Source organism: Miniopterus schreibersii (genome assembly GCF_964146895.1).
Source record: "Miniopterus schreibersii genome assembly, chromosome: X".
NCBI lineage: Eukaryota > Metazoa > Chordata > Mammalia > Chiroptera > Miniopteridae > Miniopterus > Miniopterus schreibersii.
The window spans coordinates 63,417,794-63,427,176 of record NC_138104.1 but is presented as its reverse complement, the minus strand read 5'-3'; the positions used below and the strand labels follow the sequence as shown (position 1 = coordinate 63,427,176).

The following is a 9,383-nucleotide window of genomic DNA, read 5'->3' as shown; positions in this document are numbered from 1 at the left end:
ACCACTGTTATTCAGGATAGTACTGGAAGTACTAGCCAGAGCAATCAGGCAGGAGAAAGAAATAAAAAAACATCAAAATTGGGAATGAAGAAGTAAAAGTGTTTGCGGAGGACATGATTTATTATATAGAAAACCCTAAAGATTCCACCAAAAACTATTAGAAACAATAAACAAATACAGTGAAGTTGCAGGATACAAAATCAATGTACCAAAATCCATTGTGTTCCTATATACTAACAACAAAACTTCAGAAAAAGAAATGAAGAGTGACCGGCATGTGTTCTGCAGCAGATATTGACTGCAGTCTCCATCATTGACTGATCCCTGGCCTCTCTGTGCTGCTGTATTGCCAAGATGTCCCTTTCTAACAAGCTGATTCTGGACAAGCTGGACCTGAAGGGGAAGCGGGTCATCATGAGAGTGGACTTTGTTGTTTCTATGAAGAACAACCAGATAAAAAAACAACCAGAGAATCAAGGCTTCCATCCCAAATATCAAATTCTGCTTGGACAATGTAGCCAAGTCTGTTGTTATTATGAGCCACCTGGGTTGGCCCAATGGTGTCCGTATGCCTGACAAGTACTCCTTGGAGCCAGTTGCTGTAGAACTCCAATCTCTGCTGGGCAAGGATGTTTTGTTTTTGAAGGACTGCATGAGCCCTGAAGTGGAGAAAGCTTGTGCTAACCCAGCTGATGGGTCTGTCATCCTGCTGGAGAACCTTCACTTTTATGTGGAGGAAGAAGGGAAGGGAAAAAATACTTCTGGGAACAAAGTTAAAGCCAAGCCAGCTAAAGTAGAAGCTTTCCAAGCTTCACTTTCCAAGCTGGGGGATGTCTGTGTCAATGATGCTTTTGGCAATGTTCACTGAGTCCGCAGCTCTATGGTGGGAGTCTGTCTGCCACAGAAAGCTGGAGGTTTTTTGATGAAGAAGGAAATGAACTACTTTGCTAAGTCATTGGAAAGCCCGGAGTGGCCCTTCCTGGCTATCCTGGGCAGAGCTAAAGTTGCAGACAAGGTACAGCTGATTAATAATATGCTAGATAAGCAATGAGATGATTATTGGTGGTGGAATGGCTTTTACCTTCCTTAAGGTGCTCAACAACATGGAGACTGCACATCTCTGTTTGATGAAGAGGGAGTCAAGAGCGTCAAAGACCTGATGTCCAAAGCTGTGAAGAATGGTGTGAAGATTACCTTGCCAGTTGACTTTGTCACTGCTGACAAGTTTGATGAGAATGTCAATACTGGCCAAACCACTGTGGCCTCTGGCATACCTGCTGGCTTGATGGGCTTGGACTGTGGTCCTGAGAGCAGCAAGAAGTACAATGAGGATTTCGCTAGGGCTAAGTAGATTGTGTGAAATGGATCTATGGGCATATTTGAATGAGAAGCTTTTGCCCCAGGGACCAAAGCCCTCATGGATGAGTCGGTGAAAGCCACTTCCAGGGGCTGCATCACCATCATAGGTGGTGGAGACACTGCCACTTGCTGTGCCAAATGGAATACAGAGGATAAAGTCAGCCATGTGAGTCCTGGGGATGGTGCCAGTTTAGAGCTCTTGGAAGGTAAAGTCCTTCCTGGGGTGGGTGCTCTCAGCAACGTTTAGTAATTTTTCTGCCTTTTGGTTCCTGTGCACATCCCCTAAGTCAGCTTAGTGCTTCCCACATTTCTACTTGATATTGGCTAAAATTTTCCCCCATGTCAAGATTCAGCTACTGCCCAAGAGATGCAACCCAGAAACACTTAAACAGTTGCACAGCATCTCAGTTTATCTTCATTGCATGCTGAACTTACCTCCTTTCTTCAGGATCTTATTTGAATTTCTTAATGAATAAGCCATTGTGCATTCTAGAGTATATATATTTATAGTGCGCCTATTAAAAGAAAGTAAGCTGTTAGCTTAGTTCTCTTATTGGAGTAGCTTATTCTGATTAGCTTTGTCATTGTTTCGCTACCCAGCATGAAAATGAGGTGAAATTCCACTTGGAGGGAGGGAGGGAGACAAAAAGTTGGTGATCTGTTAAATAAATAATAAAAGTATTCATTGGACCTGGAAAAAAAAAGAAAAAGAAATGCAAGACAAAATTTCATTTGCAATTGCAACATAAAGAAAAAAATACCTAGGACCAACCATAACAAAGTATGTGAAAGATCTGTGAACTAAAAACTGTAAGACATTGTTAAAAGAAATTGAAGAAGACACAAAGAAGTGAAGAGATACTCTGTGTTAATGGATTTGAAGAATTAATATAGCTAAAATGGCCATATTACTCAAAGCAATATACAGATATAATGCAATCCCCATCAAAATCCTAATGACATTTTTTAAAGGAATAAAGCTAAAAATTATCAGATTTTTATAAAACCTCAAAAGACCCCAAATAGCCAAAGCAATCCTGAGAAAAAAAGAACAAAGCTGGAGGTTTCACACATCCTGACTTCAAAGTATACTACAAAGCTACAATAATCAATACAGCATGGTATTGGCAGAAAAGAACAGATACACAGATCAATGGAATATAATTGAGGGCCCAAAATAAACCCACATGTATACGAGCAAATAATCTTTAACAAAGGACCCAAAAACATACAATAGAGAAAAGAAAGCCTCTTCAATAAATGGTGCTGGGAAAATTGGAAAGCCACATGCAAAAGTATGAAACTAGGCTGCTATTTGTCACCATACACAAAAATTAACTCAAAATGAATCAAAGACCTAAATGTAAGACCTGAGACAATAAATTACATAGAAGAAAACACAGGTACTAAACTTATGGACCTTGTTCTTAGAGGATTTTATGAATCTGACCTCATGGGCAAGGAAAGTAAAAGCAAAAATATAAATGAATGGGGCTATAACAAACTAAAAAATTTCTGCACAGCAAAAGAACCCATCCACTAAACAAAATGCAACCAAACACATGGGAGAAGACATTTGCAAGCAACACCTCCAATAATGGTTTAAGATCCAAAATATATAAAGAATTCATATAACTCAACACGAAACAAACAAAAAATTCAATATAAAATGGGCAGAGGACCTGAACAGACATACAAATGGCCAACAGATATATGAAAAGATGTTCAACCTCACTAACAACTAGGGAAATGCAAATAAAAACTACAATGAGATACCACCTCACATCTGTTAGAATGGCTATTATCAACAAGACAAGTAATAACAAGTATTGAAGAGGTTGTGGAAAAAAAGGAAAACTCATTCCCTGCTGGTGAGAATATAAACTGGCACAGCCACTATGGGAAACAGTATGAAGGTACCTCAAAAAATTAAGAACAGAGTTACCATATGACCCAACCCCTCTGAGGGTATCTACCTGGAAAAATTGACATTTATTTGCAATGATATATGTGTCCCTATCTATGTTCATTGCAGCATTATTCATGGTGGCCAAGACATGGAAACAACCAAAGTGTCCTTCGACAGATGATTGGATAAAGAAGACGTGGTTCATATATACAATGGAATACTACACAGCCATAAGCAAAGACGAAATCCTGCCACTGGCAACAACATGGGTGGACCTTGAGAATATCAAGCTAAGTGAAATTAGTCAGAAAGAAAAAGTCAAGAAACATGGTTTTAATCATGCAAGATTTAAAACTGAAAGTAACAAATAAACAAACAGCAAAAGCAAACAAAAACTCATAGACATGATTAAAAGTATGGTGGTAACCAGAGGGAAAGTGGGTAGGGGGAAGTAGTAAAGGATAAAGGAGGTGAAATATATGGTGAAGGAAAAATATTTGACTTTGGGTTTAAACACAAAACGCAATATACAGATTATGTGTTATACAATTTTGCACTTGAATCCTATGTAATTTTATTAACCAATGTCACCCCAATAAGTTTAATAGAGTTTTAAAAGAATGAAAGAGAGGGTATTACTACCTACTTTACAGAAGTAGAAAAACACTGTAAAAGACTGTGAACAATTGTATGCCAACAAAGTAAATAAATAGATGAAATGGACAAATTCTTAGAAAAATACAAACTACTGTACCTAACCTGAAATAGCCAAGCCGAATAAGTCTATAACAAGTAAACAGATTGTTACTTATCCAAAAACTACCCTCAAAGAAAAGCCCAGGCTTAGATGGCTTTATCACTTAATTCTACCACACATTTAAAGAAGGATTAATACCAATACTTCACAAACTTTTCCAAAAACTAAGAGGGTAGACTTTTTCTTACTTGCCAATTACAGATGACATTCAATATTATTTTATGTTACTTTGAGGTGTAGGTCAGAGTGGTTAGACATTTATATAATTTATGAAATGATCCCCCTAATAAGACTGATATCCATCTGACACCATACATAGTTATAATATTATTGATTATATTCCCTATGCTGTATTTTATATCTTCATTACTATTTTTTAACTGCCAATTTGTACTTCTTAATACCTTCACCTTTCTCACTCAACCCCTCATCCCATTCCCATCTGGCAACTATCAGTTTTTTCGCTGTATCTATGAGTCTGTTTCTGTTTTGTTTGTTCATTTATTTTGTTCTTTAGATATAAGTGAAATTATATGGTACTTGTCTTTCTCTGACTTATTTCACTTACTATAACACCATCTAGGTACATTTCTCTTGTTGCAAATGGTTAGATTTCATATTTTTATGGCTTAGTAATATTCCATTGTATATATGTACCACATTATTTTATCCAGTCATCTATTGATAGGCATTTTGGTTGCTTCCATATCTTGGCTATTGTAAATAATGCTGCAATGAACATAGGGTTGCATATGTCTTTTTGAATTAGTGTTTTGGATTTCTTTTGATAAATACCCAGAAGTGGAATTGCTGTGTCTTAAGGTAGTCTCATTTTTAATTTTTTGAGGAACCTTCATGCTATTTTTCATAGTGGTTGCACCAATTTGCAATCTCATCAACAATGCATGAGAGTTACCTTTTCATCACATCCTCACTATCGCTTGTTGTTTGCTGATTTATTGTTGATAGCCATTCTGACAGGTGTGAGGTGATATCTTGTTGTGGTTTTAATTTGCATTTCTCTGTGGTTTTAATTCGCATTAGTAATGTTGGTTATATTTTTATGTCTATTTGATATCTGTATATTCTCTTTGGATAAAAGTTTATTAAGGTCTCTGCCAATTTTATAATTGGATTGTTTGTGTTTTTGGTGTTGAGTTGTATGAGTTCTTTTTGAATTTTGTATATTAACCCATTTTTAGGTATATCATTGACAGATATCTTCTCCCAATCAGTATTTTAGATGGTTTCCATTGCTGTACAGTAAATTTTTAGTTATAGTTTAATTTGTTCATTTTTTTCTTTTATTTTTCTTGCCCCAGGTGGTATATCAGGAAAAAATATTGCTAAGAGAAATGTCAGAGATTTCAGTACCCATATTTTCTTCTAGGAGTGTTATGGTTTTGAGTCTTACATTTAATTTTTAATCCATTTTGAATTTATTCTTGTATATGGTATAAGAAGGTGGTCTAGTTTCATTTTTTTGCATGTATCTATCCAGTTTTCACAACACCATTTATTGAGTAGACTGTTTTTACCACCATTGAATAGTCTTGCCTATTTTTGTCAAATATTAATTGACCATACAGGCATGGGTTTATTTCTGGCTCTCTATTCTGTTCCATGGATCTATGTGACTGTTTTTATGCCAGGGTCATGCTGTTTTGATTACTATAGCCTTTTAGTATAACTTGATATCAGGTAGTATGATAACCTCAATTTTGTTCTTTCTCAAGGTTGCTGAAACTATTTGAGGTCTTTTGTGGTTCCATATAAATTTTATTTTATTTTTTAAAATTTATATTTATTGTTGAAAGTATTACAGGTGTCCCATTTTTTACTCCATTATTGTCTGTGTCCATGGATTATACATATATGCATATAACTTCTTTGGTTAATCTCTTCCCAAGCCCCACATCCATTTCCTCTTTGATACAACAGTCTGTTGCAAGCTTCAGTGTCTCGGGGACTATTTTGTTTATCAGTTTCTTTTGTTCATTAGCTTCTTCTTAAATAAGAACCTTCAACATTTCATGGTTTGGTGATGATGAACTCCTTTAGCTTTTTCTTATCTGTGAAGCTTTTTATCTGAACTTCAATTCTAAATGACAGCTTCGCTGTGTAGAGTAATCTTGGTTGTAAGTTCTTGCTTTTAATCACTTTGAATGTTTCTTGCCACTCCCTTCTGGCCCACAAAGTTTATGTTGGGAAATCAGCTGACAGTCGTATGGATGCTCCCTTGTAGGTAACTAACTGCTTTTCTCTCACTACTTTTAAGATTCTCTTTTTGTCTTTAAACTTTGGCATTTTAATTATGATGTGTCCTTGCTGTGGGCCTCTTTGGGTTCCTCTTGTTTGGGACTCTGTGCTTCCTGGACTTGAAAGTCTATTTCTTTCCCCAGGTAGGGGAAGTTTTCTGTTATTATTTCTTCAAATAGATTTTCAATTTCTTGCCTCTTTCTTCTCCTTCTGTATCCCCATAATATGAATGTTATGCCACTTGAAGTTGTCCCAGAGGCTCTTTATACTATCTTCATGTTTCTGTATTCTTTTTTTCTATTTGCTCTTCTGATTGGGTATTTTTTTGCTTCCTCATAACCCAGCTTGCTGATTTGATTCTCGGTGTCCCCTACTCTACTGTTGATTCCCTGTAAATTATTCTTCCTTTCAGTTAGTGTAGCCTTCCTTTCTGACTGGTTCTTTATTATGTCATTGATGATCTCACTAGTTTCCTTAATAGTCTTACTAAAATCCTTGAACATCCTTATAAACATTGTATTTATCTCTAAATCTAGTAGCTTGCTTGGCTCTATTTCATTTAGTTCTTTTTCTGGAGATTTTTTCTGTTCTCTCATTTATGTCATGCTTCTTTGCCTCCACATTTTGGCTGCTTCCAGGTGTTGGTTTCTCTGTGTTAGGTAGAGCTGCTATGTCTCCTGGAATTGGTAGAGTGTCTTTGCGTAGTAGGTATACTGTAGGGCTCAGTTGCTCAGTCTCTTCAGTTACCTGCACTGGGCCTTCTAAGTGCTCCCCTGTGTGTGCTGTGTGCACTGTCTTGTTATTGTTGAGCCTTGGTTGCTATTGGCATCACTTGGAGGAATTGACCCCCAAGCCAATCTGCTCTGAGAATCAGCTGCAACTACAGCCAAAGAGCTGCTGTGTTGGAGACTCCCTTATGGAGCAGGATTTGCTTCAGTGGGGCTTTGGTGCTCACCAAGTCTGCCCATTGAGTGTGTCACTCATGGATGTGGTAGGGTTGTAATCCAGTGTGGTTGAAGCCGACTACCAGGTGCACTGTATCTGAGGCCTCCCAGGAGGTGCAAAGTCAGCCTCTGCCAGTGCCTTGCCCAGGGCCACCCAGCATGAACTACACAGCAATCTTTACATGGCTGCTACTTGTGCTGGGCTTGGAGGTGCCCAGGAGAGGCCAAGCTATGAAAACAATGCAGGCTGCCACTAGTGCTGTGCCTGGGGACACTTATCAAGAGGTATGGGGCACGCTGAGTTCAGCTGCTGCTTGTTTGAGAGATTTTCAGAAAGTCCCAAGCATGAGGCTAGAGATGCCACTTGCATAGAAAAGCCATTGGAAATGACTTGGATGAGCTTGCAAGTGGGGAGGGGTGGGGCCTCCAGGAATCACCAGGGCAGGGCATAAGGTGTGAGTGAGGATGGTGGAAATTCAAATATGGCTCTTGCTGGCTCTGTGGGGGTTGAGCTCGTCAAAGAAGGAATGGCCTCTGCCAGCTCTTCTGTCTGGGAGTAAGCTGTCCCTCCAGCTCTTTTTCTGATTCCAGGAAAGTTATTTCCTCCATGAATGTCCCAGATTCCTTTCAAGCTGCTGCACAGTGCTGGAGCTTAGAAGGAGTGTGTCTGCCTAAGTCCATGTGTTGGCCCCTTAAGAGGAACTGCCTGGGACTCCAGCAGCCTCCGAGTCACTCAGCCACAGTCCTTCTTGGTTTTTACAGCCCGAAGTTGTGGGGACTTCTCTTCCTGGTAATGGAACCCTGGGCTGGGGGGGCCTGATGTGGGGCTGGGACCCCTTGCTCCTCTGGGAAACCTCCACCAGCTGAGATATCCCACCTGGGTATGGGATGGGCCCCTCTCCTTGATTCAGCCCAGATTCTGCGCTACGGCCTCTGCTCCTCCTACTGGTCTAGATGTGCTTCTTCAGTTCCCTAGTTGTAGGACTTCTGTTCAGCTAGATTTCAGGAGGTTCTCAGTGATGGTTGTTCTGTATTTTAGTTGTAATTTTGATGTGGTTGTAGGATGCGGTGAATACCTTGGTTACCTATGCCACCATCTTGTTGTCTCTTCTCCATATAAATTTTAGAATTATTTGTTTTAGTTCTGTGAAAATACCATTGTTCTTTTGATAGAGTTTACATTAAGCCTATATATAGATTGCTTTGGTTAATATGGACATTTTAACAATGTTACTTCTTCTTATTTATGAGCATGATATATGCTTTCATTTATTTGTATCTTCAATTTCTTTCTTGAACACCTTATAATTTTCCAAATACAAGTCTTTTACCTCCTTGATTTAATTTATTTCTAGGTATTTTTGGTGCAATTTTATATGGGATTGTTTTTTAATTTTTTTTTTTCTGATAGTTTGTTATTTGTGTATATAAATACACCTGATTTCTGAATTTGAAATTTTAATCATGCTACTTTACTGAATTAATTTATAAGTTCTAATAGTTCTTTGGTGGAATCTTTAGAGTTCTCATCTGCCAGTAATGACAGTTTTACTTCTTTTTTCCAATTTGTGTTTTATTTATTTTCCTTTTCTGATTGCTGTGGCTAGGACTTTCAATATTATGATGAATAAAGGTGGTGAAGGTGGACATCCTTGCCTTGCTCCAGATTTAAGAAACACACATTTATCTTTTCCCCTGCTTACATTAGCTGTGGGTTTGTCATATATGGCCTTAATTATGTTGAGATAGGTGCCCTCTGTTCCCACTTTGTTGAGAGTTTTTATTATAAATTTATTCTGTATTTTCTCAAATGTTTTTTCTTTCTCTATTGATATAACCATGTAGTTCTTATTCTTAATGTTTTATGGGCTATCACGGTAATTTACTTGCAGATATTGAACCTACCTTACATTCCAAGAATAAATCCCACTTGATTATGGTTTATGATCTTTTTACTGTATTGCTGAATTTGATTTGCTCAAATTTTGTTGAGGATTTTTGCATCTACATTGATCAGGGACAATGGCCTATAATTTCTTTTTTTTGTAATATCTTTGTTTGGTTTGCAATCAAGGTAATGATAGCCTCTTAAAATGAGCTTGGAAGCCTGCCCTCCTCTTGAATTTTTTTGAATGCTTTGAGAAGGATAGGTTAT

General features: G+C 37.8%; 1 pseudogene across 1 annotated transcript; it reads left to right on the top strand.

Annotated features, from left to right (window-relative positions):
- Window positions 1-354: 354 nt before the first annotated feature.
- LOC308551391 (phosphoglycerate kinase 1 pseudogene) lies at window positions 355-1,631 on the top strand (annotated as a pseudogene). Its single transcript has one exon. The product of its transcript is annotated as a phosphoglycerate kinase 1 pseudogene (transcript).
- Window positions 1,632-9,383: the final 7,752 nt, after the last annotated feature.